Source organism: Equus caballus, chromosome 6 (genome assembly GCF_041296265.1).
Source record: "Equus caballus isolate H_3958 breed thoroughbred chromosome 6, TB-T2T, whole genome shotgun sequence".
Taxonomy (NCBI): Eukaryota; Metazoa; Chordata; class Mammalia; order Perissodactyla; family Equidae; genus Equus; species Equus caballus.
Window position 1 is genome coordinate 25,101,451 of NC_091689.1, and position 24,583 is coordinate 25,126,033.

The following is a 24,583-nucleotide window of genomic DNA, read 5'->3' on the forward strand; positions in this document are numbered from 1 at the left end:
TTCCTGGCTAGAGGTGCCGGCAGGGGCCGGACAACCCCTGCCGTGTCCCTGGGCAAGAGCGGAGGCGTGAACTCTAGCTGGGAGCTGCAGGTGGACCACGTGAGATTCTCAACGCTGAGCGTCACGGGAGGGTGCGTGCAGCTGGCATTAGTCAGGACACCCAAGGCTCAGCACCCACAGGCCTTCCCGCTTAGGCTGGCAATATGTCCCCAGAGAGAAGCCTTCCAATCGTGGCCTGGAGGGAAAGGCTGAGCTGAGCCTTCAGGGTCCTGAGTGAGGGTCTCTGCGCTTGGTCTCATCCAGAACATATTAACCCATGCCCCTGTTCCTGTAGAGTCCCATGCTGGGCCTCTGGATTATGTTCTCCAGAGAAAAAAATCTCCAGTCGGCCACCACCTGGCGGGGGGCCATCACCCAGCACAGTGGGGCAGGTGGTTGGGGTCTAACTCATCTGCTTCTATGCCACCTCCCGTTCGGCCACTCTCTTTGCACTTCTGGAGGGAATGGGGCTGCTCTTTGAGGCTGGTGGCATGGTGGCCTTGATCCAACGGGCTCTTGGCTTCACCTGCACGTGATCTCTGGTTTTTTCTGGGCCGCCAAATCAGTTGTGACTTACGCATCTGCTTTCCAACTTCTAGACCGTTGTCGATGTTATTTCCTCTTCTCTTCTCACTTTTGTGACTTGGGATCTTTCTATGGAATATACATTTTTATATTTTATGGAAAATTTCAAAAATACATGAAGAGAATAATATAATCGACTCCCATGGAGCCATCACCCAGTTCCAATAATTGTCAACTCGCGGCCAATCTCATCTCTTCTCTATGCCCACCCAAGGCCAGCCCTTCCTTCTAGACTATACTGAAGCAGACCAGCCATCGCGCCACTCTGTTAAAAACATAATCAAATCCTATCAACATACCCAAATAGATTAACAGCAATTCCATGATATTAACAAAGAGCCAGCAAGTGTCCCCATGTTTTAGAGAGTCTCATACACGTTTTTTAAACTTTGTTCAAATCAAGACCCAAATGAGGTCCACACATTGCAATTGGCTGACACCTCTCTTACATTCTTTCCAATCTAAAGGTTCCGGCTTCTTCTCCCTCGCCCCTGCACTCCTCCAACTTACGGGCTGAAGACACTGGTCATCTGGCCATGGAGTCTGCACGTCTGTACTTTGCTGACTGCATCTGGGGTGCACATGAGCGCCACTCCCTGTCTCGGTATTTGCTGAATGCTGGGCGTGGGCTCTGGAGGCCTGATTTCCAGAAACCCACCTCCCCAGGAACGAGCTCCTGCTCTCGCCACAGCTTTGTTGCGTTGTGAGCAGCTGATGTAATCACTGCCTACTGATTTCATCAGAGCTGTCAGCAGTGCCTTTCTGCCTCCATCAGCCCCTCCCTGTTTGCTAGCTACACCATTTCTCTAACGAGAAAGGATCCCACATTAACTAGCTCGTTACTCTGACAGACGGTTTCTAGAACAAAGGCAGGGCAAGTGCTTGACTCTTTTCCGTTACTGCCAATTCTTAAAAATAATGAATTGTTGAGGCTGGCCTGGTGGCGTAGTGGTTAAGTTTGTGTGCTCCACTTTGGTGGTGCCCAGTTCGTGGGTTTGGATCCCAGGCGCAGACCTACACACGGCTCATCAAGCCACACTGTGGAGGCATCCCACATACAAAACAGGAGAAGATGGGTATAGACGTTACAGTGACAATCTTCCTCAAGCAAAAAGAGGAAGACTGGCAATAGAGGTTAGCTCAGGGCCAATCTTCTTCACTAAAGAAAACAAAAAAAATGAGTTGGTCTCCCAGCATCCTCCATATGTGAGCGATGAGAAAGGTTTTGTTTTTCCAAGATCATAATGAACTGAGTCCACACAGTTCTGTTCTGACTAACACTCAAATGGTCCCCCATCAAACAGCGGGAGCCCTTCAGGTTGGCTCCCCAGTCACTCTGAAACCCGCTAGCGCTCTTGGAACAGCCCTCTGTTCTGCTGTGACAAGATGTTCTGGGCTCTTCTTGGGAATTTTTTGATCCCCACATGGAATCAAGACATTTCTCCAAGGAGAACTGAGTCCCTTCAGTGGGAAACAGTATTTAGAGACCACAGTCTGGGTGTGGGGTGAGCACTGCTTATGACACATATATATTTCCTGGCGTTCTTCTGTGTTTCAGCAGAGTGAAACTAGACACGTGTTCAATCTGCCATCTCGCCGTGGAACCTGGGAATGCCTAACTTATTAAAAACATCATTCAAAAGGATTGAACAGTCATAATCAAGTTCCATTCAAAATACTGATTTATATGCAGTAACATTTTCCCAAAAGGTGTTCTTAACTGAATTACAGCGATTTTATTTAACATCGAGTGTGTGTAAGTGATGAGGTGGAGAAGTCGGAAGTATTTTTTAATGTAAAGATTTAAAAATATTCATAGGGAATGTATATAACATAAGTGCCTCCTACCTTAGCTTCATATGTAAATGGGTACATATATCACTTCTCTTTGCCTCATTTAGATGTATATATGCAATGCCAAAGAAATAAGCTTATGTTAACAATTCACTAATATAAATTATAGTTAAATAAAAATAAAAAGGATTATGGTACAAGAAGGTGTTTTGTATTGTTTTGTTTTCAACTGAGATAAAGTGTAAGAAATAAATATAAATCCACATGCAGGCATTTATAGATTTTACAGATGTATATACAGGAAGGTTTGTTCAAGCTGGTGTGGGCAGGGAGAGACACGCATCATATGCACTTATTTTAAATGTAACCCTTTGAGCTGCGTTTCTGTGCATGCGAGTTCTAGAAATCAGAGCAGAACACTTGTAGGCTGTGGTTCACCCCTGCTTCTGTCATCTAGACAAGAAGGGAGTTGATTACTTTTCAAAATCAAGGGCAAATACACCAGAGCAGAGCATTTGCTCCAAGCTGGACGCAGGCAATGATGTCTCGGGAAGGCAAACGTCCTCCTCCTCCTCCTGGTCATCACTATGGGATCACAGGTCCTGTGGGCTGACCCCGTCCTCCCCCTCCTCCTCCTCCAGGTCATCACTGCGGGATCACAGGTCCTGTGGGCTGACCCCGTCCTCCCCCTCCTCCTCCTCCAGGTCATCACTGCGGGATCACAGGTCCTGTGGGCTGACCCCGTCCTCCTCCTCCTCCTGGTCATCACTGCGGGATCACAGGTCCTGTGGGCTGACCCCATCCTCCCCCTTCTCCTGGTCATCACTACGGGATCACAGGTCCTGTGGGCTGACCCCGTCCTCCTCCTCCTCCTCCTGGTCATCACTGCGGGATCACAGGTCCTGTGGGCTGACCCCGTCCTCCTCCTCCTCCTGGTCATCACTGCGGGATCACAGGTCCTGTGGGCTGACCCCGTCCTCCCCCTTCTCCTGGTCATCACTGCGGGATCACAGGTCCTGTGGGCTGACCCCGTCCTCCTCCTCCTCCTCCTCCTGGTCATCACTGCGGGATCACAGGTCCTGTGGGCTGACCCTGCCTGAGGCTCGAGATGTGCTAACTCAATTAATGTACACACAAATGACTCTGTGGATCCTGAGAGATACCAGCTTATCCCTGTCTGACTCATGGGGAAACTGAAGTGCAAAGAGTCTAGGTAACTTGCCCAAGGCCACACAGCAAACGCAAAGGCAAACTCAGAACTGGACCCCAGGTGTCCTAAGCAGGGTGTGGCGGGGGAGAGGGAGGGGGAGCCCAGGGCCTCGAAGGTCACCCTGGGGCAGTGGCTCTCAGGCTGGGTGGTGTCAGCAGCATAGGACTTGGGAACAACTTTGGGCCGGGGCTCTGCTCTGCTGCGGTGAGTAGGGTCTCTGTGCTCCCGTGATGCTGGGTGATCAGGCACCCCGACCCCAAGAACCCCTGCATGGGAGCTTTGTGCAAACACCCACAGGAGCGCTTCCCACCCCCAGCAGGCCTGCCTGACCCCTCGGCTCCCTCCCGTGGCTCCGGCTTTGGCTCCGGCTTTGGTTTCGGTCCTGACCAAGGGCCGGGTCTCCCCTGTAATTACTGGCTTGCTCGGGCGCCCTGCAGTTCAGTGCTCTTCATGACCCAACTCTCTACTTTTCCTGAAAAGCTCCCGGGGCTGAGGCAGGCATGGGTCAGCCTGCCAGGCTCTGCTCAAGCCTGAGACAACGGCCCCACAGGCACAGCCCGCAGAGTCTGCACACCAGCCAGCTCCAGGAAGGCAGGTTTAAAAGTGCGCCAAACCTGCTGAGCACAGAGATGGAAACGGAAAATCGCTGAAATATCATTTTCAAGGCTAAAAATAAAAAGCTACAATTAACAGCAGGTGCATATTTTACTCCACCATCTCTTTATTTACCTAAGTCAGCTTTCACCTCCACCCAACTCACACCACCTCCCCAAACTACAAGTTTTCCAAACGTTTCTCCCTGGCAGAAAGTCTAAGATCCATCACTACACTAATAAGGCATGGAACTCAGCCGCAGGACCTGCACCAAAGGGGGATCTCCCACAGTTCCTGAGGATCTCCCCTCGCCCCCGCTCCCCGAACAAGGTCCCGACTGGGCTTCTCCAAGCTGTCCACCAGCACCAGAGAGAACTGCAGCGGGGTAGGCAAGGCCGAGGTGCTCCCGGAAGGGTTTGCCCTGAAAACGCACTCTCTCCATCCACATCCCGCAGACCAACGTGGGACGTCAGTGTGAGATGGGGACTATTCACGGAGCCAATCCTGTGGCCTCCAGCTCCAGGCAACAGGGCGGAATTCCCAAGGAAGTCAATGAGAGAAATCTAGGCTGGGGCCACTGGGATGCCACCTCTCAGGACATGCACTGGAGGGACCTGGGCTGTCCAAATGCCCACAAGGTGAGGTCGGAGGACGAGGAGACCACAAGGCTAACACCTGCAGCCTGGGGCGTGACAGGCATGTGACCTATGGGCCTGTGTGAGCTCAAATCCAGTTGATGTCCTGGGAGAAGGCACCCTGGCCTCTGGTCTTTTTTCTCTGTCAATCAGGGTAACAACAGGATGCCTGCCTGTTGTAGAGCAACGCAGGCTAACGTGAGAAGTGCTGGCACGTCGCTGGTGCTGTGTGTGTGATCCGGGGTCCATCCCAGAACCAGGACGCACCCTTGAACCTGGAGTCATCCATCACGGGGACCGTGCAAATGGGGAGAGAAAATTGCTCGGGGCGTCCAACTCAGCAGGATGAATACCCCCAAGGGGCGGGCGGAGCTGAGCCCATCTTGCCTCACACGCTCCTGAACCCTGTTCCCCACAAAGGACCCAGAAAGTGCTTTTGACACTGGGGCAATACGGCAAGATGAAACCTGGTGGTCAGGACGCCGGGAGTGATTCCGAGAGGTCGCCAGTTTGCATGTGCAACAAGTGAGAGCAGAGCTGACGGATAAGTGCAAGGAAGAGGGCAGCCCATAACCGCCTGGGTCGGGGCAAGTCAACCTGCACCCCAGACTCGAGTATTCCAGCAAACAGGCCCTGTTCTCACCCATTCCTGGGTACCAGCCATTCTGTAGACCTCAGGACAGCAGGCACTGGAGTGTCCAGCCCCTCAGGCAGCTTGGCCTTCCAGAAGCTTCCAGGAGCTTCCAGAAGCACAGCCTTCCATGAGCTCCACACATTAGAGCGAGACAAGACGAGAGAATGTTCCAGCCTGGTGTCCGGGGTGGGACTGGTGAGCACAGAGCGCTGGAGCCCCTTCCTTCCCAGCAGCAGAGCCCAGCAGGTTCCCAACACCCGGCAGACTCCACGGCCCAGAGCAGACACTGTCGGGCCTGGGGGGCCTTCCCTATCTGAAGGAAGCACCTTTACCCTCGGGTGGGGATGGCGGCAGTGGCGAGCATCCTAAGGAGGACAACTCTCCTTTTCACGTGAGCAGGAGCTTCCGTTTGTAATAATCAAGTTATTTCCAGCAAAACCAGCTGTAGATTCATACAGGACTAAAGGATAAAAACATGAGTGACCATGCTGATTCTGGAAAACTCCATTTTGTACTTTAACCAGAAGTGAAGAAGTCTGATTGGAAAACACAATAATGAGGGATCACACTTCCAGGATCCCAAAAGGAAGGACCAGCAGCATCATTTCCCTCTCCTAGAACCAGAAATCAATACAGGTCGTCTGGTTTTGAGACTGAAAGGCTCATTAACTGAAATAGACTTGGGGTTTTACAAACAAACAGACTGAGACTGACCGTCGCAGGACCATCTACTTTAAAAGGCGGTGTGGTTACCGCTTGAGGACAGTCGCACAGACGCTGGGAAGGAAGGGCAAGACGGAGCCCACCCACCGTCCTCTCTAGCTATGACCTCATGGGGGCAGCACAGTGACCAGATCTGCCCATCGTCTCCAAGTCCCGGGAGCACAAACAAACCCCAGGAGGGAGCAGGCCACCTCCCAGCCAAGCCCACCTCAGATGGCCGCCCCCACTCAACACAAAGCAGCAGGCAGCCCGGCGGCCCTGCCCCCACGCCCTGGCCCAGCCTCCTGCTCTGCAAACTGCGCTATTCACAGCAGCACAGGCAAGGGGTCCCCGAGTACAGACAGACAGGGGACCGAAAGGGAACTGTCAACTTCAGGTGACCGGAAGAGGACCCAGAAACACTCTAGCTTTATAAGGCTCCAAAGAAACAAGAGTCTGTTTAGTTTCTGATGCAGAGGGAGAAAAAATACTGGCTTTCATTTCGTCAGGTCTGAGTGCTGAGCCTACAGCAGCTGCTTAGTTTAAGTCAGATTTCTCTCCCTCTTTCTCTCCCTTCCTGAAAGAAAGAAAAAGCTCTTTGTAGTGCAAGAGAATGAAGGGAAGAGAATTAAGGCAATGGAGCAGAATTTAGGCCGTCTTCACATTTCTGTGTTTCTAAGGTTCTAATGGTTTCTAAGGACGCTCTGCCCCCTCCCTTCTCACCACCCCCACAGGGCCCCAGGCTGACTGTTGAGACTTCGAGTCCTCCAGCCCAGCTGTCTCCCCTCAGCCACTGAAATGAGACAGTAACCCTGCCACCCGGCCTTCCCACCACCCAGCCAGGGAGGGTCAGGGCCTGTGCTTCAGTCCTGGATGTCAGGTTCTAGAGTATGTGCTCCCAACTGGGAACCTCCACTTAGGTCAGACCTCTGCAGAGAGATGGTTGAGAATTTTCCAGAACCAGTGGAAGACATGAATCTGCAGACACAGAAAGCACAACCAAGGAGGAGAAAACAAGAAATAAATCAAGACACTTTCAAAGCAGAACCGCAGATACCAAAAAAAAGTTCAGCAGGCCCTGAAATACAAGAGAGGTTGCCCCACAAGGGGCACGCAGTCACAGCCAGAAAACAGTGAGCTGTCTCTGAGCGCCAAGGGAACACACTCATTAAGCTAGAATCATGTGCCCAGGGAAACTGTCAAGAATGAACGCAGAATATATGCAGATGTGGGCCAGACTGAAACTCACCGACGTGCCTTCTGGTAAAGATAAAGCCCACAAAGTCTGGGATGCAGGAAGAAAAGGTGAGCACAGAACCTGATAAATAGAAGATGAGTCCAAACAAACATTTCCTGAACAGAAGAGGAAGAACAATACAAGATCGCCTTGTGATTAGACTGGACAACGGAAAGACTGCAGAGAGGCAAGTGGGGAGGGTGGGGAGAGCGGCAGTGTCCTACGACCGCCACGGCCCTGGAGCCCAGGGCAGGACACATGACTTCACACATTTAAGTTCATAGAGTAATGTTTCACGCTTAACCGCTAGAAATACAGTAGATGACTTTCACAGGGTAGGGCGATCAAAAAGAATTTTAAGGAGAAAAAAATAAATATGGCGGCTAAGCACACACACACACACACACACACACACACACACACACACACAGAGTTGGGTACCACCCCATGGGGGTGCACGTTCCATCTATAAAGTCTTGCCAAAAACAATCACACTTGAATCTGATCAAACCTCTAGATCTGACTACCAATTTACAGGGTACCCAGAGACCCATTTTAAATGACAAGACAGGGATGAAACCAAGCAAAATTTAGAATATGTTGGGGCCAGCCCAGTGGCACAGAGGTTAAGTTTGTGCGTTCCACTTCGGCAGCCCGGGGTTCTCTGGTTCTAATCCTGGGCGCAGATGTAGGCACTGCTCATCAAGCCATGCTGTGGCCAGGTGTCCCACATATAAATAAAGGAAGATGGGCACAGATGTTAGCTCAGGGCGAGTCTTCCTCAGCAAAATAAAAAGAGGAGGATTGGTGGCAGATGTTAGCTCAGGGCTAATCTTCCTCAAAAAAAAAATTTAGAACACAGGAAAACTCTACAGGAAAAACAACCCAGTATCTTCAAAGACAAACTGCAAGGGTCAAAAATAACAACAACAAAAGGCAAGGAGGAGAAAGCTACAGGCTCCCTGGAGACTTTAGGAGACATACCAGTCACCACGTGTGAACAGTGACTGGATCCTGAGTCAAACAATAAACTAAAAAAAATGTTTGAAAGACCCATCAGGGGCAGATCAACACTAGGTGAAGATCTGATGAAAGAAGAGAATTGTTCATCTCGTCTAAATATGAAAATGGCATGGAACTTCTGTTTAAAACCGAGTCCCCATCTTTTAGAGAGACAGGGACTAGAACAGTATCGGCCAGAGAGGAAACTATACAGTGGGGTTTCACTCAAAATGACTGTGGGGGTGCAGGTAGGAGTGAGCGAGGGCACAGGTAACACGCAGCTGGGCACGACCTGACACTGCCCAAGCCGGCGGACCACAACATGAGGGCATCTTCTACTGTTTTCTCCCTTCTGCATGTCTCTAAAATTTTCTATGATACAAAGTTAAAAATTTATTTTAATTCCATTTCTAAATATCTGAGTCAAAGAAGAAATCATAACAACCATTTAAAATAATTAGAATGGAAAGATAAGGGAAAAAGTACATATAATAACTTGCAAGGCTCTGCTCTTCTTGTACTTAGAGGAAAACTGATGGTCTTAAATGCTTACATTGGACAATACCAAGGATGCAGATTCATAAGCTAGGTATATCTTTAAGAAGCTAGGAAAACCACACTAGAAGAAATTCGAGGAAGACAGATGGAAGGAGATAATAAATATATAGATGAAATGGAAAATACTCATTCCATATATTCACACATACCAACACAATAAAAAATGGTTCTTTGACAAGACCAATAAAATAGACAATGTTCTGATAAGAGTGATTTAGAACATGAGAGAAAAGCACAAATTTAAAACATTAGGAATTAAAGAGGTCACCTAACGAGAGATGACAGAAATTGAAAATATAAGAAAATCAAAGAAAAAATTTTAGGCCAGTGAATTTTTTTTTTTTTTTTGACGAAGATTAGCCCTGAGCTAACATCTGCTGCCAGTCCTTCACTTTTTGCTGAGGAAGACTGGCCCTGAGTTAACATCCATGCCCATCTTCCTCTACTTTATATGTGGGACGCCTACCACAGCATGGCTTGCCAAGTGGTGCCATGTCCGAACCCGGGAACCGAACCGGTGAACCCTGGGCCGCCGAAGCAGAATGTGCGCACTTAACTGGCGTGGCACTGGGCTGGCCCCTCAATCAATTTCAATATCTATATAAAACAGACACATTTCTAGAAAAATATAACTTTCCCAAGTTGACAAAAAATAGAAAAAACAGAGTAAACTTCTAATCAGAAACTAAACTGACTCAATACTTTCCAATCCTTCCACAAAGACCATATTAGGGACAGTATTATCAAACTCGCCACTAACTGATCATTCACCCCTTTTTTTCCTTTTCTCCCCAAAGCCCCCCAGTACATAGTTGTATATTCTAGCTGTGAGTGCCTCTGGTTGTGGCCTGTGGGACGCCGCCTCACCACGGCCTGATGAGCGGTGCTGTGTCCACGCCCAGGATCCCAACCAGCGAAACCTTGGGCCTCCGAAGCAGAGTGAACTTAACCACTCGGCCCCGGGGCCGGCCCCTGATGCTCACTTACCTTTAAACAAAACTTTATAGAGAACAGAAAAATAAGAGCACTTCTGAGCTCATTCTATGAGGCTACTATAAACCCTTGTTACAAAAACGAGACAAAGTGTAAAAAAGAAAAATTAGTCTTAGTCATGAATATAGCCACAAAATTCCCAAATGAATTATTAGTAGGCTTAATCTGGCAGTCTATGAAAAAGATAACAGACCAAAATAGGTAGTATTTTAAAATAGAAACGCAACATCTATATAGAACATCTATAAATGTAATTCACTACATTAATAATGAAAATAAGCATATTATAAAATCCAACAACTATTCATTATAAAAGCTCTTAGCAAACTAGGAATAAAAGAGAATTCCTTTAACTTGAAAAAGGGTATCTATAAAAAAGCCACAGCAAATAGTGCTTTTAAGGGTGAACCTTGAACAAGACCAGATTCCAGCCACCAGCACCCCAGTGGAGCTATCTGACAGAGCAAAAGGGAAAGAAAAAACAGCCACGATTCACAGACTGTGTGATTGCCAGTACAGAACTCCCCCATCAAAACAAAACAAAAGAAAGAAAAAAGTAAACAAAGAATTACAGAGAAGTTAACAGAAGTACAAGTTAACAAGGTCAACACACACAAACAACTGCGTTTCAAAATAACGCACCAAGTAGAAAACCTAATGTTAAAAAAATACCAAGAATTAAATCTAACACAAGATAGGAGACACCTTTATGGATACATGTTATGAAAGACTGTTGACAGATATTCCAGATGACTGAACTAAATGGAGAGAGACCATGTTCAAGGACGAGAAGACTTACTATCATAAAGGGGTCAGCTCTCTCCAGACGACCACGAGACCCAACGCAGAGCTCTCCATGAGCCTGACAGGCGGATTCTCAGACTATGGGAGAATAGACCCAAAGGCACCCAGGGCTCCTGAAGAAGGCGGTAAGCAGTCCTCTGCAGGTAACTACAGGAAAGGTAGAGTCTTTAATGCCTCCGTCTGCGGAAGGAAGATGCAATTCATCCCTATTCACAGCACAGGCCAAAATTAATTCCACCCGGGTGAAGACTCAAAAGTGAAAGGTAAAGTTCGCAAACTTTTAGAAGATGCTCTCGGAAAATACACCTGTGGCCTTGGAAAGAGAAACTCAAGGTGCAAAGAGTCCTTACCACAAAAGACAACACTGACCAATCTCACTACATTTACATTAAGAATTTCCACTCATTACACACTATTTCATAGGGAAAAGCTGAGCCCTGGAGAAGACAGTCAACACTATACGCAACTGACAAGTACTTGACAAAGGACTTGTATCTATAATACATAAGTAACTCGTATAAATCAGTACAAAAAAGACCAAAGAAAAATGGCAACAGATATGAACAGGCTTTTCACAGAAGAAGGGCTCTTAATAGCAGAAAAAGAATAGGCTAAAAAGCTGGACCATATTAGCAATGAAGGCAAGCCCACCAGACCACGATGAGGTCCTGGTTTACACCTGCACGTTGTCAGGGTACCAAGGTTGGAGAGGCCATGGGCAGTGGGCGGGACAAACGAGACAGGGTCTTCTGGAAAACCACCGGCTTTCTCTTATGAAGCTGAATCTTGGTTCTACGACCCAGTAATTCCACTCCAGGTATATTCAGACCTGAAAACTTCCTGCACATGTGCAGAGGGAGAGTGAGCAAGACTATTTGTTACAGCAGTACTAACTGGAAACGGTGCAAAGAGCCATCAGCAGAGACACTGTAGGATGTTCAGTGTGGAACTGTCTTCAGTGGCGATAGGGAAGGACTTACAGCACACAGAACGATGTGATCGAATCTGAGAAACAATACTGAGCTAACAAAAAAAAAGCAAACTGCAGAAGACTATCAGTACGATACCACTTTTAAAAAGCTCAAAAGAGTAAAACCAAACAGTACGCTGTTTGAGGAAGAGGAAGCAAACATCTATGGCAAAACTAGTTTGTAAAAGAAAGCAAGTCAGTGACAAAGACAAAATTGAGAACGGGTTTCTGTGAACATGAGCAGTCGCACTCCTGATAGGCCTGTGAGCAAAAGGGCCTGGGGCCCCCTGGGGAGACCAGCCCCTCAGAAATCAGCCAGGGAAATGCCTCCCTCCGCTTTTCACCAAATACGGCTCATTGGGTCCTCTGATGATAAAAGGACGGAATGACAGCTCAAAATCCTACCTTCCTGACTTCCCAGGAACAGAGCACACTCGGCATGAACAAGAACAACATTCACACGACGATCAGCATTGGGTTCACAGCTGGTGGGAGGCTGGGGTGGGGGCGCTCGGAGCTCCCGTGGAAACCAACCAGGGCACCTGGGAGGGAGGCACCGGACCTGGTCCTACAGAGCGTTGCCTGCAGGAGTCCCATCGCAGAGGCTTTGCATTACACTCCACGGTACCCAGGGGCCATTTATGCTTAACTCTGTCCTCAAAAAAGGGGCAGACATTCGCTTGTTAAGACCTGTTTATGCATTCCTCGAAAGGCGAGATGAAGAAATCTCAAATGCTACGTACTTGGGAATTAATTATAAGCACTATTGCATGATGACATCATCTAGCTTTAATCGCCTAAAACCACTTGCTCACAAAAAAGGCATTTAAATTCCATTTTAAATTGATCTACTCAAAATTAATTTTAAATGAAAATTTCTGACAGATGGAAATAAATATATTGTTTCTTCCATCTTACTTTTTTTAATAGTATAAACAAAGAATTGGCACCCTCACAATACAAAATCACTAAGCAGCATAAAATCCAGCTTCCAGGAAGCTGGACGCGATTAAGGAACGCTCTAGCCTCCCCGAGGGCTGGCCGGTCCAGCTGCTCCTCCCAGAGTCTGACAGGCCCAACAGTGATGGTGCCCAGGTGGGTCCAGGGGCCCCTACAATCGTACTGACTGGGGATTAAATGAAGATGAAGAAGTCAATAGTGTCGAGTTTTATCTTCACAGGAGAGAAACGTCAATGATATCTGCATTTGAAAACGCCATTTTCAAGTTACTTTGCTCAACTTGAACGATGCAGTCCCCAGCCAACTACAGGAGACCGGGTCCCTGGGGATTTGTCTCAAGGGAGGCCCGCGGTCTCCACCCACAGTCATTCAGCAGCTAGAGCTGCAAAAGCAGCTTTAAATCCAGGCGGGACTTCTCCCACTTTGCATTTACTGAGCCTCAGACATTCTTAAGCTACTTGACGTGTTCCCCAGAATCCGAGGGCTAGTACAGCCCTTCACGCCTTTTCTTTAAAAACAAGCAAACAAAAACCGCAGAAACAAACAAACAAAAGGCCTCGTGGGGCGGGGTCGAGCGCTCTGTGGGCATCGAGTTCACACATCAGTTAGAAGATAAAATGCAGCCCATTCCCCTTTGCTTAACGTTTCATAAAGATCATTTCATCGAGTGGAGGGTCATTTTAAATAATATCTCCTTTACAAATGAAAACTGCTCAGAAGACTTCTAAAAGGTCCTAAAGTGATCAATGAAAACGTGGGGATGACAGGTTTTTGTTCGTTTCATGAAGATTTTAATTTTGAAGCCAACTGACAAGTGTTTTTAAAAAGAAATGGATAGAAATGATTGTGAACTGGGATGTTTTAAATTTCTGGAGTATTATTAGGAGTCCAAGTAGCCTTTGACTTAAATTGCGAAAGTATGAGTTTAAGAGGTCTTTATACCCAACCACCTTCTGGCTGAGCCAAGGGCATTGCACTCTTTGGGGGTGGGCGGTTTGAGGAAGATTAGCCCTGAGCTAACATCTGCTGCCAGTCCTCCTCTTTTTGCTGAGGAAGACTAGCCCTGAGCTAACATCCGTGCCCGTCTTCCTCTACTTTATATGTGGGATGCCTGCCACAGCATGGCTTGCCAAGTGGTGCCATGTCCGCACCCGGGATCCTAACTGGCAAACCCCAGGCCGCCGAAGCGGAACGTGGGAACTAACGTAACCACTGCGCCACTGGGCTGGCCCCAAGGGGGGTGCATTCTTGACATTTAAAAACTGTTTGTTGTAAAGGACACGGGTCGATGGCACTCATCTGACTGCCTCTGAAAACGCCCCCAAGAGCAGTAACAAAAAGATAGAAATCTGTCCCCAAAATCCAATCATGCAAGGAGAAACAGCCATAGAATTCTGGAAGCTGATGAGTAGCTGGCAGAGCAGAACAGAAATGATGCTGGGGCAGTGAAAGCTGATGCACTATGGGGTAAGGACAGTGGGAGCGAGGCCTGCACCCCAGGAGGGAGCTGAGCTGGGACTCTCTGGTAAAAGGACCGTGTCAAGAGAAAAGGACAACAGGTCAGGGCATCTGGGACCCCTGGGAAATGACCAGGCCCCTGCCCATCAGCTGGCCGGGGAGACAACCAGTCAACATGCCACCCCAGCTTGTTGGAGACCCACTCTTAGCCACGGGGCAGACACTGAGGACAGCCTCTGGTGTGAAATGCAGAAAGGCAAATGGAACAGATGCTCTCTGCACAGCCTGCACCAGCTTACTGTCTGCCCCCTCACTCACCCCAAACACCCAAGGGTGGGGAAGAGGCTTGCAGTCTGTGTTGCTTTCTGTGGTCCCCCTGGAACCCCGAACTGTGCTGGGAACATGGAGAGGCCAGAGCGAGGGGGATAGGCGGGCTTAGCACTGCTCACAGCCCAGAATTGCAGAACTTCCCGCAAAGCTGGGCCAGGGCAAGGAGGGACCTAAGGGACCACCAGCGACACGGACGGATGCTGCTTGCCTGGCCACACTGCTGAAAACTCATCCTCAGTGGGATGTAAAAAGAACCCACTTAGACCAAAATAAAACAAAACCAAATGAAAACACAGTTAAGTCAATGGCACTGCCAGATGCCAGGTGAGAGAATCAGCACCCACCTCCTGCTCTCTGAAGACTGAGACTAAAATTCAACCCTCACTCCAGGACCTCCCTCTCCAGGAGAACGTACCCACCCCAGAGTTCACGTTCGAGCCAGCCTGCCACTGTGGCCACATCCACCCGGGGGCTGGAGACCCATCGATCTTCTGTTCCAACGAGGCTGGGGCCACATATTCACACCAAGTCTGGTTTCTTCAGCTCTGAAAGGGGCCTGAGCTTCTCTCTCAGCTCAGCAACAAAAATGCCAGGTGTGCTTATGCTGGGAAACCATGCTGGGACAGCCCCAGGCTGCACACACACTGAAATGAAAACACCATGCAAGTGCTGGCTGACAGGGACGGGGCTGGGCCTCCTCCCACAGCCTCTCCAGCATCCGCAGTGAACACACAGAACAGGCCTCGCCCTCCGTGGAGTGCACAGCCTGGCCGGGAGGCGACAACAAAGGAGATAATTAGGTGAATCACGTGGCAAGTAGGACAGGTAGATGCTGCTAACTGCCTGCGAACCCCCATTTGACAGATGTGGAAAACTGCGGCACAGAGAAGTAGAGGAACCTTCTGGAGATCACACTGATAGGGTGTAGAAAAGCTGAACCAGGCCCAACGTAGTGTTAACAAGGTCATCCTGTGCACTAGTTTCCTGTGGCTGCTGATGTTAAGAAGCTCATACAAACTTAGTGGCGCAAAATGACACACACTTATCCTATAGCTCCGGGGCCAGAAGTCCGGGATGGGTTTCAGGGAGCTCAAATCAAGGCATCAGTGGGGCTGCACTCATTCCAGAGGCTCCAGGGGAGAATCTGCCCCTGGCCTTCCCCAGCTTCTGGAGGATTCTGCATTCCTGGTCCCTCCTATCTCCAAAGCCGCAACCACATCAGCCTGACCCCTGCTTCTGTCCTCATGTCTCCTTCTCTGACTCTGAGCCCCCCCGCCTCCCCCCTCTAAGGACATTCGTGATCCTACTGGGCCCGCTCAGATAATCAAGGATGATCTCCCATCTCAAGATCCTTAACTTAATCACACCTGTGAAGTCCCTTTTGCCATATAAGGTGCCATAGCCACAGATTCTGAATTAGAGCGCGGACATTTGGGGGGAGGATGGGGGCAGTCCATTATTCTACTACACTCTGGCTCTAGGGTGGGATCAGACTGGGAGGCCAGGACAGAAGGAAGGACAGGTGGGGAGGCACCTGCACGGTCCAGGGAGAGGCGTGGTGGTCTGGACCACCATCACAGTGGTGGAGGGAGTGAGAAGTAGCCAGGCTCTGCTACTGAGGCACACTCTGCATTCCACCCCTTTCAAATGTACAGTTCAATGACTTTTTAGAAAATTTACCAAGTTGTGAACACGCTGTCCCAGCTTAGCACAGACAGTCAAAGAGTCCACAACTGTTGGGTCACCAGAAGTCATTGCGAATAAATACAAAAGGAACAGCCTCTTGGAAGGCAATTTGGGAACATACATTAAAATCCCCATATAAATGTTTATACCTTTGACTCAACTCGTAAAAGCTGTGGTGTATCCATATCATGCACCCAAATTTATTGTTAAAATATATTTTAACACATGAAACCCTAAATTGTTAAAAAAAGTCAAATATATAAGCTCTTAAGTATACACACATATGCTTATATTCTATATAGTTTATACATTTTAATTAGGAACATATAATGCAGTTTTTCTCCTAGTAATTACCATGAACATTTTCCACATCATTGAATGTAAAAATACACGTATCGTTTATAGACACATATATGTTCATATACATACAAACACATACACTATATATACGTAATACATATACTAATTCCACTCAAGAACAAAAATGGAACGTTCTCATTCAGCTTCCTAGAGAAAAAAATTAAAAGTTTCCAAAAACCATTGGCTCTGAAAGATTATATTTTAGGGCCGGCCCAGTAGCTCAGTGGTGAAGTACACACGTTCCGCTGCGGCAGCCCAGGGTTCACTGGTTCGGATCCTGGGTGTGGACATGGCACCGATGCTTGGCAGGCTATGCTGTGGTAGGCGTCCCACATATAAAGTAGAGGAAGATGGGCATGGATGTTAGCTCAGGGCCAGTCTTCCTCAGCAAAAAGAGGAGGATTGGCAGCAGTTAGCTCAGGGCTAATCTTCCTCAAAAAAAAAAATTATATTTTAATTGCATGCCCTTAGAATAAACAGGATTGATGAGGACGATGACACTTTAACGACACTGCCATCTGCTGAGCACGTCCACCTGCTCACCGCAGGTGCCTGGAGAGAGCGGCTGCAAGGTCACGCTGGACGAGGTGCTCTGTGGCCCATACCTGCCGTGCCCTGGACCACTCATAATCAGAACCTTGTGTATAAACGAAGGCTCATTTAACCTGGTTTTTAAATTTTATCTTGCACTGCAGGTTCATGGCCTGAGCACTCACGGGTTTCTCTTGGAACGCAAGGCGCTTTAGGAAACAGCGTCTGAAGGTCGCCTTCGTGGGGTGAAGCTCTACCAGCGTGACACCTGCCCTCACTCTGCCCTTAAACGCATTCTCCCCAGGGGTGACCTGCTCCCACCGGGGACCAGGTCAGGGAGGGCTGCATCACTGTGGCCCCCACCCTAGGCGGGGGCCTGCAGGGTCTCAGTATTAGGACAGCACTGTCCCACAAATGAGCCACGTCTTCCAATCTCAGGGCTCCCGGCCAGAAAGGTGACGCTCTGTGCTCCACCTGCCTTACTTGGCAGCTTCTCAGCAGACGCAGAACCTGCCCATGAAGGAGGGCCTTTCTGGGCACCCCATAAACTCAACAGTCTCTAAATGCCACAATCCCTGGTCTGGCAGGATAGACGTAGGCAGCTAAGGACAACTCTCAAGAACTATTCCACTTCGCGCCATTTCCCCTCCCCCGGTATACAATCCCCAAGAGTGGGTCACTAAAAATGGAACCCCCTTGGCCACCCCGAGGACTTGAGGGCAGCCACCAGACATTGGCCGTAGGACCCGAGGCAGCGGCAGAGCCCAAGCAGCATCCGCAGCCAAGGTCATGGGGCCTGGGGAGGAGGACACCCTCTGCCTGGCTCCTGGAGGGGCCCTGGCCGCGGAGGCAGACCTGAGGGCAGCACGGGCAGGAGGAGGGTTTCCAGAGCCAGCAGCTACTCCCCTCGGTGATGATCAAACCAATGGTGTCTTTACACCCAACTTTTGGAAACCCTGAGTTAACTTCGCATTTTAAAAGGAAAGAGTAATAAACCACAACGTGGGGGAAGAAACTTAACGTATTCTTTTTCTCACCTTTCTTAGTGATAAACCAATACCATTTGAAGGTTTGTTGTTGTTAGTGCCACTGAGACGATTCTAAGTCTGGTGACCTTGTGGACAGCAGAGCAGAACCCTGTCCAGTCTTTTTGCGCCGTCCTCTTACCCTCGAACGCTGTACCAGACGATGCTCTGCTGCTACTCAGAGGGTTTTCATGGCCAATTTTTTTCGAAGTGGGTGGGCCAGGTCCTTCTTCCTAGTCTGTTTTAGTCTGGAGGCTCTGCTGAAATCTGTCCGCCACGGGTGACCCTGTTGGTACTTGAAATGCCACTGGCACAGCTTTCAGCATCACAGTAACAGGCAGCCACCACAGTGCGACAACCAACAGACGGGAGGTGTGGTTCCCTGACTGGGAAACGAACCCGGGCTATGGCGGGGAGAGGCCCGGATCTTGACCACTAGACCACTAGTGCTAGCTATTTTAAGGTTAACAAATCAATAAATGGTAGTAAAAGTATAATATTTATATGTTATAAAGAGAATCACCAGAACTAAAATTAACACTACAGCTAACAAAATCAGAAAGCGACAAAGAGAAAAGAAACGGGAGGAAGTGTAGTGTGCTGGGGACCCACTCTCAGAGCAATTCAACAAATCCTGCCAAAGGTCGCCGTGTCCAGAACAGGCGTTCAGCTAAACAGATGAACCTATCAATGGTCCCATAATAAGAAGTAAAGAGAGGATGCTGCCTTCTAAACGACAAGAAGGACAACACAACTACACACACTAAACCAAAGAAAACTCCAGAAAGCCCAAGAACAAGAAGTCAAAAACAGAAGTATTTAATACAGGAAATAGAAGATAGAATTGGGTGAAAAACTTAGAGCCAAACATATCCACGTGTCACCAAATGTAAATGGGATATATTCACACGAAAACCATCAGATCGGGTAAAAAAAAAAACTGAACAATACATCATTTACACAGAAAGCATCGAGAGCTAAGAGACTCAAACTGAATGGAAAAAGGCCACCATGGGCAAAAAGGAACAAAAGAATGTGAGGTCAAAATATCAGTACCGCCAAGAGTAACCCGAAAGCAAATGCTGGAGAAGGAACAGGCCCTTTTCACAGAATCTGACAGTCCCGGAGATGGGTGCCTTCTAGAGAAAGACAGGACACAGAGGACAGAGAAGGACAAGAAGAAACGGCAGAAACACAGCATTAGCAGCAGATTTGAACTTGCCCTTGTTCACTTATGACGCCAACTGCACAAAACATGAGCGTGCAGAGGACTGGAATGATATAGTTAATACTTCAGCTAAGATACGCTTCAAACTCCGTATCAGGAAAGATCTAGGCTCTCTTTTCAAGCCCCCGTGGAACATTTGCAAAAATCAGTGCCACATAAAGAACACAGAAAACTTCCAAATACATACACAAACACACCAAATACAGACCATCATCTGCCTGAGCACACTGCAACAGAACCAGAAATTAATAAAGCCAGCAGAAAAACAAAGAGCCAACTACAGAGAAACTGAATACCTGTCTCTTAAATACTTCAAATCCAAAGTAAAAATGAAAATTTATAAAATAAATATAATGAACACATCACATATCAAAAATTTTAGGAATGGCCTAAAGTTGAGCTCAGAGAGTAATCCATAATCTTACACGCTGAGGTAATTGTAAAAAGCGATCAAACAAATAAATGAAGCATTGGACTAAAACAGTCAGAAAAAGAAATAGAAAATTAAAGCAGATGGTGTGAAAGGAAAAAGAGGAAGAAGATGATAAAGATGAAAGAAATTAAAGGAATTCATGATTCAGGAAGAGAAAATCAGTAGAATTGGTAAAACCCACAGCGTAGACATAGTGTGCTGTGCTTCTGAGGGGACGGGAGAACGTGGAGAGGCTCACAGATGAGAAAGGCTGTCAGGAACCAGCCCACAGCACTAGAAACACAACCCTCTCATTCCAGAAATCTCCAACACACACAAATTGAGGGGGGGAATGCAGCCAACTCCCATGGATCCAGCTTTAACAATCGTCAACATTTTCCATTTTCTTTCATCTATTTACGTTCACTTTTTTTGGTAATTTCATGGAATAGAATATCTCAACTTTAAACTGATAAAAGATGGAAAAGAGTGAGTCATATATTTTTAAAAACAGGTTTTTCTCATTAATGTTATGAACGTCAGAACTAATTATAGATTCACGGGAAGCTGCAAAGATAATGGAGATGTCCCATATACCCTTCAACCAGGTTCTGCCTCTGACTGCGTTTCAATGTGTGTTGACAGTAGGAAACACGAAAACTTCAAACAGAAGAGGAGCTATTTCCACGTATGTCTACATTCCTAGGATTGCTTGAAATGTACGATAAACTCAAAACTCTCATTTTCAGCCAGTCTTCACTGGTGGGCGAGCCATCTTCATACAGCCCACAAGACTTGGTTTGATTCTTTTCTGGTGCATATGTCTTCAGAAAGTCCTGCTAAATGACAAGCTGAAACTATTGAAGTTATTAAGAACTTTGAAAAAAGAAAACGTTTCTAACAGATCACTTAAATAGTTTTTTCTTCAGAGTAATAAGCTGTATCAACAATGCAGAAAACCTTCACTCAAAAACGTGTTCCAAATCTGATTCTACACAAAATAATGTTACTTAGACACAAATGTGGCTGTACACGGGCTGCCATTTTGGGGCTTCAACGATCCTCCCACCCAGGTTTCAGAGGACACCACCTTGCCACAAGTAAATCTAGTCCAGAAACACATGCAACACGTCACTCCCACTTTCCTGGCTTTCGTGACAGCCCATGATGTTATTTGAGCGGAATCTTGTGTGCGTAAATTCCTGTGTGCTGGCTCTACCAGCTAGGGTTCTAGCAGGAGAGAGCAAAACCATCTGTGCTCCTGCGCTCTGTGCTTTCACGATGAAGCAAGTGTTAGACAGCCCCCCCCATTTCAGAACCATCCTGAAAGCTCTTTAGAAAATCCTTTTAATGTTTCTAATTTGTTCTCTATCCCCCAAGAAGAAAAACTGTCTTTTGGAAATATCTGCAAGCTCAAATTGAGCAAGAGCTGTAAATAAAAACCTGGCATGCAAGGAACTTGGCTTTCAAGAAGTGTACAAATGTACTTCCGGGAGACTATAAATAGAACCAGGCCTTACCCCGTGCAAAAAATGGTGAAACGTGCTCTAAGGTCTCATGTACAAATGCAGCCACTAAAGACAAACAGGACCTCCAGAAACAAGTGACAGAGCAGTCCATCTGAGACTTTGTGTCCTACTCTCACAAACAAGGTGTTACCGGACAAGGACTCTAAGATTATACAGTTACAATGCAAAGGCAGTAAAATAAAACCGGTAACAAAAAACCCTAATGTTTGTTACTGAGCCCTTGTTAAAAGCGCTCCACCGGCCTTAGATCCTTCAGTCCTCATAACCCAGGACGTGGTCCCAGTGGTGACCAGATGCCAGAAATGGGAAAACACGGGCTGTAGTGGTGTTAGCAGCTTGCCCAGGTCGCTCAACAAGTAAGTGTGGACACCTGGGTTCAAATCCGGCTACACCCCCTGGAACACCTGCTCCCTTACCTGCCCACACCCTGGGCCTGGCTGTGCTCCCACCAGGCAGCATAAATCACAAGTTACCCTCTGAAAGCCATTTTGATTACTCTAAACTCAATGGATAAAAATACATTATCTGCAAATTAAAAATAGTTCCAGTGGTCTAGGAAGGCCACAAATCTCCTCCGCAAGCATCCTTGCCATTTCAGTTACATAAGGTCAAGTTTACATAATACAAAGAACACATTTCAGAATTTCCTTCTTAGCAACCTCCCAACGTTTGGTTCTGTTTCACCTAACAGCTGGGTGCAGTAGGAAGCACTATTACTTAATAGTAACAGATGAAATGTTTAAAAATAGAAGGTGTTTCTTCCACTTGGTGGAAGGAGAAGAAGAGAGGGCAACAAAGGGGCCGGCCTGAGCAGAGCCGTCTTTCTCGGGGTGAGCTGGCCCCTTCCAGCATGGGGTAGAGACGGGGGGCTGCCCTCCTGGCAGCACTGAGCAACCCACCTGGGCTTTCTGGAAACCTCAAATGTCCGACGAGGAAAGCAGAATCTATGGAGGGCGTCGTGGGTCGTGGGGGATAATCCAACAGGTAGTTGGAAATGTGGGACTTTAGTGTGAGTTGGGGGAGAGAAGGAGAAAGGGCGTTACGTTCAGACTTCAGTGTCTAGAAGAAACACCTGGAACGCTTGGTCAAAATCCAGCCACAACGCATGTGTAACCAGGAAAGTTACTCAGCCTCTCGCAGTGCCAGGTTCCTAACCTGCAGCTACTACTACACATCCTAGTTGGGAAGAACTGACGGCCAGGAACACGCAGTGCCTGGATGAAGGATGGGGCAGCACTGGGACGGTTACCTGGTACCATCACCACGGCAACACTCCTGTAATTCTCAGTGACCCACCTCTCCTGCTTATGGTGGTGTGCCGGCCTGCTTCCAGAGTGGACACACCCTCACAGGCAAAACAGAAATCCCGGAGGAGGTAACTCTCCTGGGAAACAGTGACACTGCACAAAGTATGACTTGGCGGAGAACGCACTGGTTAACTCTAAGCAAAGATCATCTGTAAAAAACAATTACTAACAATGCCTGCTTGACAGACGTTGCATGGAGATCCATTCCCTTGGGAGGGTCCATTTCCATCCCATCTTTACGCCAACGACGCCCGATTTCAAGCCCGCAGCCTCAGCCCCCTGGCAAGGTGGGGCTCATGTTCACCACCGCCTACTCAACAGCTCTAAGAGGGCATGACTTTCCAACAATTCACATGCCCAACACCAGCCCTCCACATCCCCGCAAGGTTGGCTTCCTCCACATTCCCCACCTCGATTCATGTCAACTCCGCCATCCAGATGCTCAAAGTCCGAATCCTGGAGTCACTCTTGACCCCTCTGTTCCCTCACAGCGCATCCACAACCTCAGTAAATCCAAATATTTCTACAATCTGAACAATTTTCACCGCGCCCGCTGTCTCCACCCTGCCTGAGCCAGGCTTCCTGCTCCTCACCTCCCCCAAGCAGGCACCACAGTCATTCTCTGCAGATAAGGTAGGTGTCGTTACTCCTCTGCTCAGAACCTCCAGGAGCTCCCCATTCACTCAAAGGCAGAGCCTTACTGTTTACAATGGCCCGCCAGTCCCTCTGTGACCAACGGCAGCCCACCACAGCTATTCTCCAGTCATGGGGCCAACCTCCTCTCCTCTCCTCTCTGCCTTTGGCTCGTCCAGGCATTGTCTCTGTGGGCTCTACACTGGCCGCTCCTGCTCCTGCAGGTCCTCTGACCTGCTCCTTCTCCGTTAGATTTCTGCTCCATCATGTCAGCTCCACCAGGCCTACCCACCCCACATGCACGACTCTGAATCTCTCCACTCCTGACCCCCCCACCCTGCTTGCTTGCTACAAAGTCTACTTCCTGTGTTTATCGGTTGTCTTCTCCCCCCACTGTAACACGAGCTCCGCAACTACAGGGATCTTTGTTTCATTCATAAATATATGTATCGCAAGTGCCAAGGGTAGTGACTGGCACTAGAAGGCCCAACCACAATGAATGAGGGAATGAGCGGATGAGCCCAACGTCTTGACAAGGAGGCCTTCCTTGACCACTTTACTTAAAACTGCACAAACCCACCCCCAAAAGAACTCCATCTGTCCTTTTTGGCATTTACCACCTTCTAAAACCTTCTAATGGTCTACATAACCAATCCCCCAAGCGTGACTGAAGGAGTGCCTTTAGAATCCAGCACTCAGTAGCTGGAGGACGCAGCTCTGCTTAAGCACACACTGAAGGTTCACACAAACTGACATAAAGCAAGGCTCAACAAAATGCAGACGGTTAGCAATTTCTAACCATATACAGTAAATTAGAAATGAATAGCAAAAAGATCACTTGAAAAACTTCATACCTTCAGATGAAAAACACTTCTAAATTTCTCATTTGTTCAAAGAAAAAAGAACCATCAAACAAATTTTAAAGAGGCTACAGATTAAATATTATAAATTAGAACTTAAATATTACAAATTAGAACTTATGAAAAGCAGCTTCATTTGTACCCAGAGAGAAGTATACGACCTTAAAGGCTTACATCAAAGGGAAGTAAAGCTAAAAATGAATGTGCTCAAAGTTTAACCTAAGAATTTAGAACAAGAATATCTGAATAAGCCTCCCCAAAAAAGCAGAATAGAGATAAGAACACGAATTAATGAAGCAGAAAATAAATGTCCAATAGAGCATCAGCAGAGGCAGAAGTTGGTGCTTTGAAAGATAATGAAACAGACAAAGCTAGAGGTGACTGATACAGTGCCCTCAGCTCCACTACCACCAGACCCGCCCAGCCCAACAGCTCATCAGAGGGTGGAGACTCCTACCACTACCAGAGGGAGGGAGGCGGGAGAGAGGGAGGGTGGGGCTGCCCCAG

At 47.9% G+C, this 24,583-nt stretch overlaps 1 protein-coding gene across 11 annotated transcripts in view; it reads right to left on the bottom strand.

Annotated features, from left to right (window-relative positions):
- Positions 1–24,583, bottom strand: part of HDAC4 (histone deacetylase 4) — a 327,295-nt gene that overhangs the window by 138,913 nt on the left and 163,799 nt on the right. Inside the window, exon 1 of one of the 11 annotated variants that reach the window (XM_070269646.1) lies at positions 1,135–1,156. The exons of the other annotated variants lie outside the window; for them this stretch is intronic. The gene's annotated coding sequence lies outside the window, so the exon portion shown is untranslated. Of the gene's footprint in view, positions 1–1,134; positions 1,157–24,583 lie in introns of those variants that run through there. 11 annotated transcript variants of the gene reach the window in all.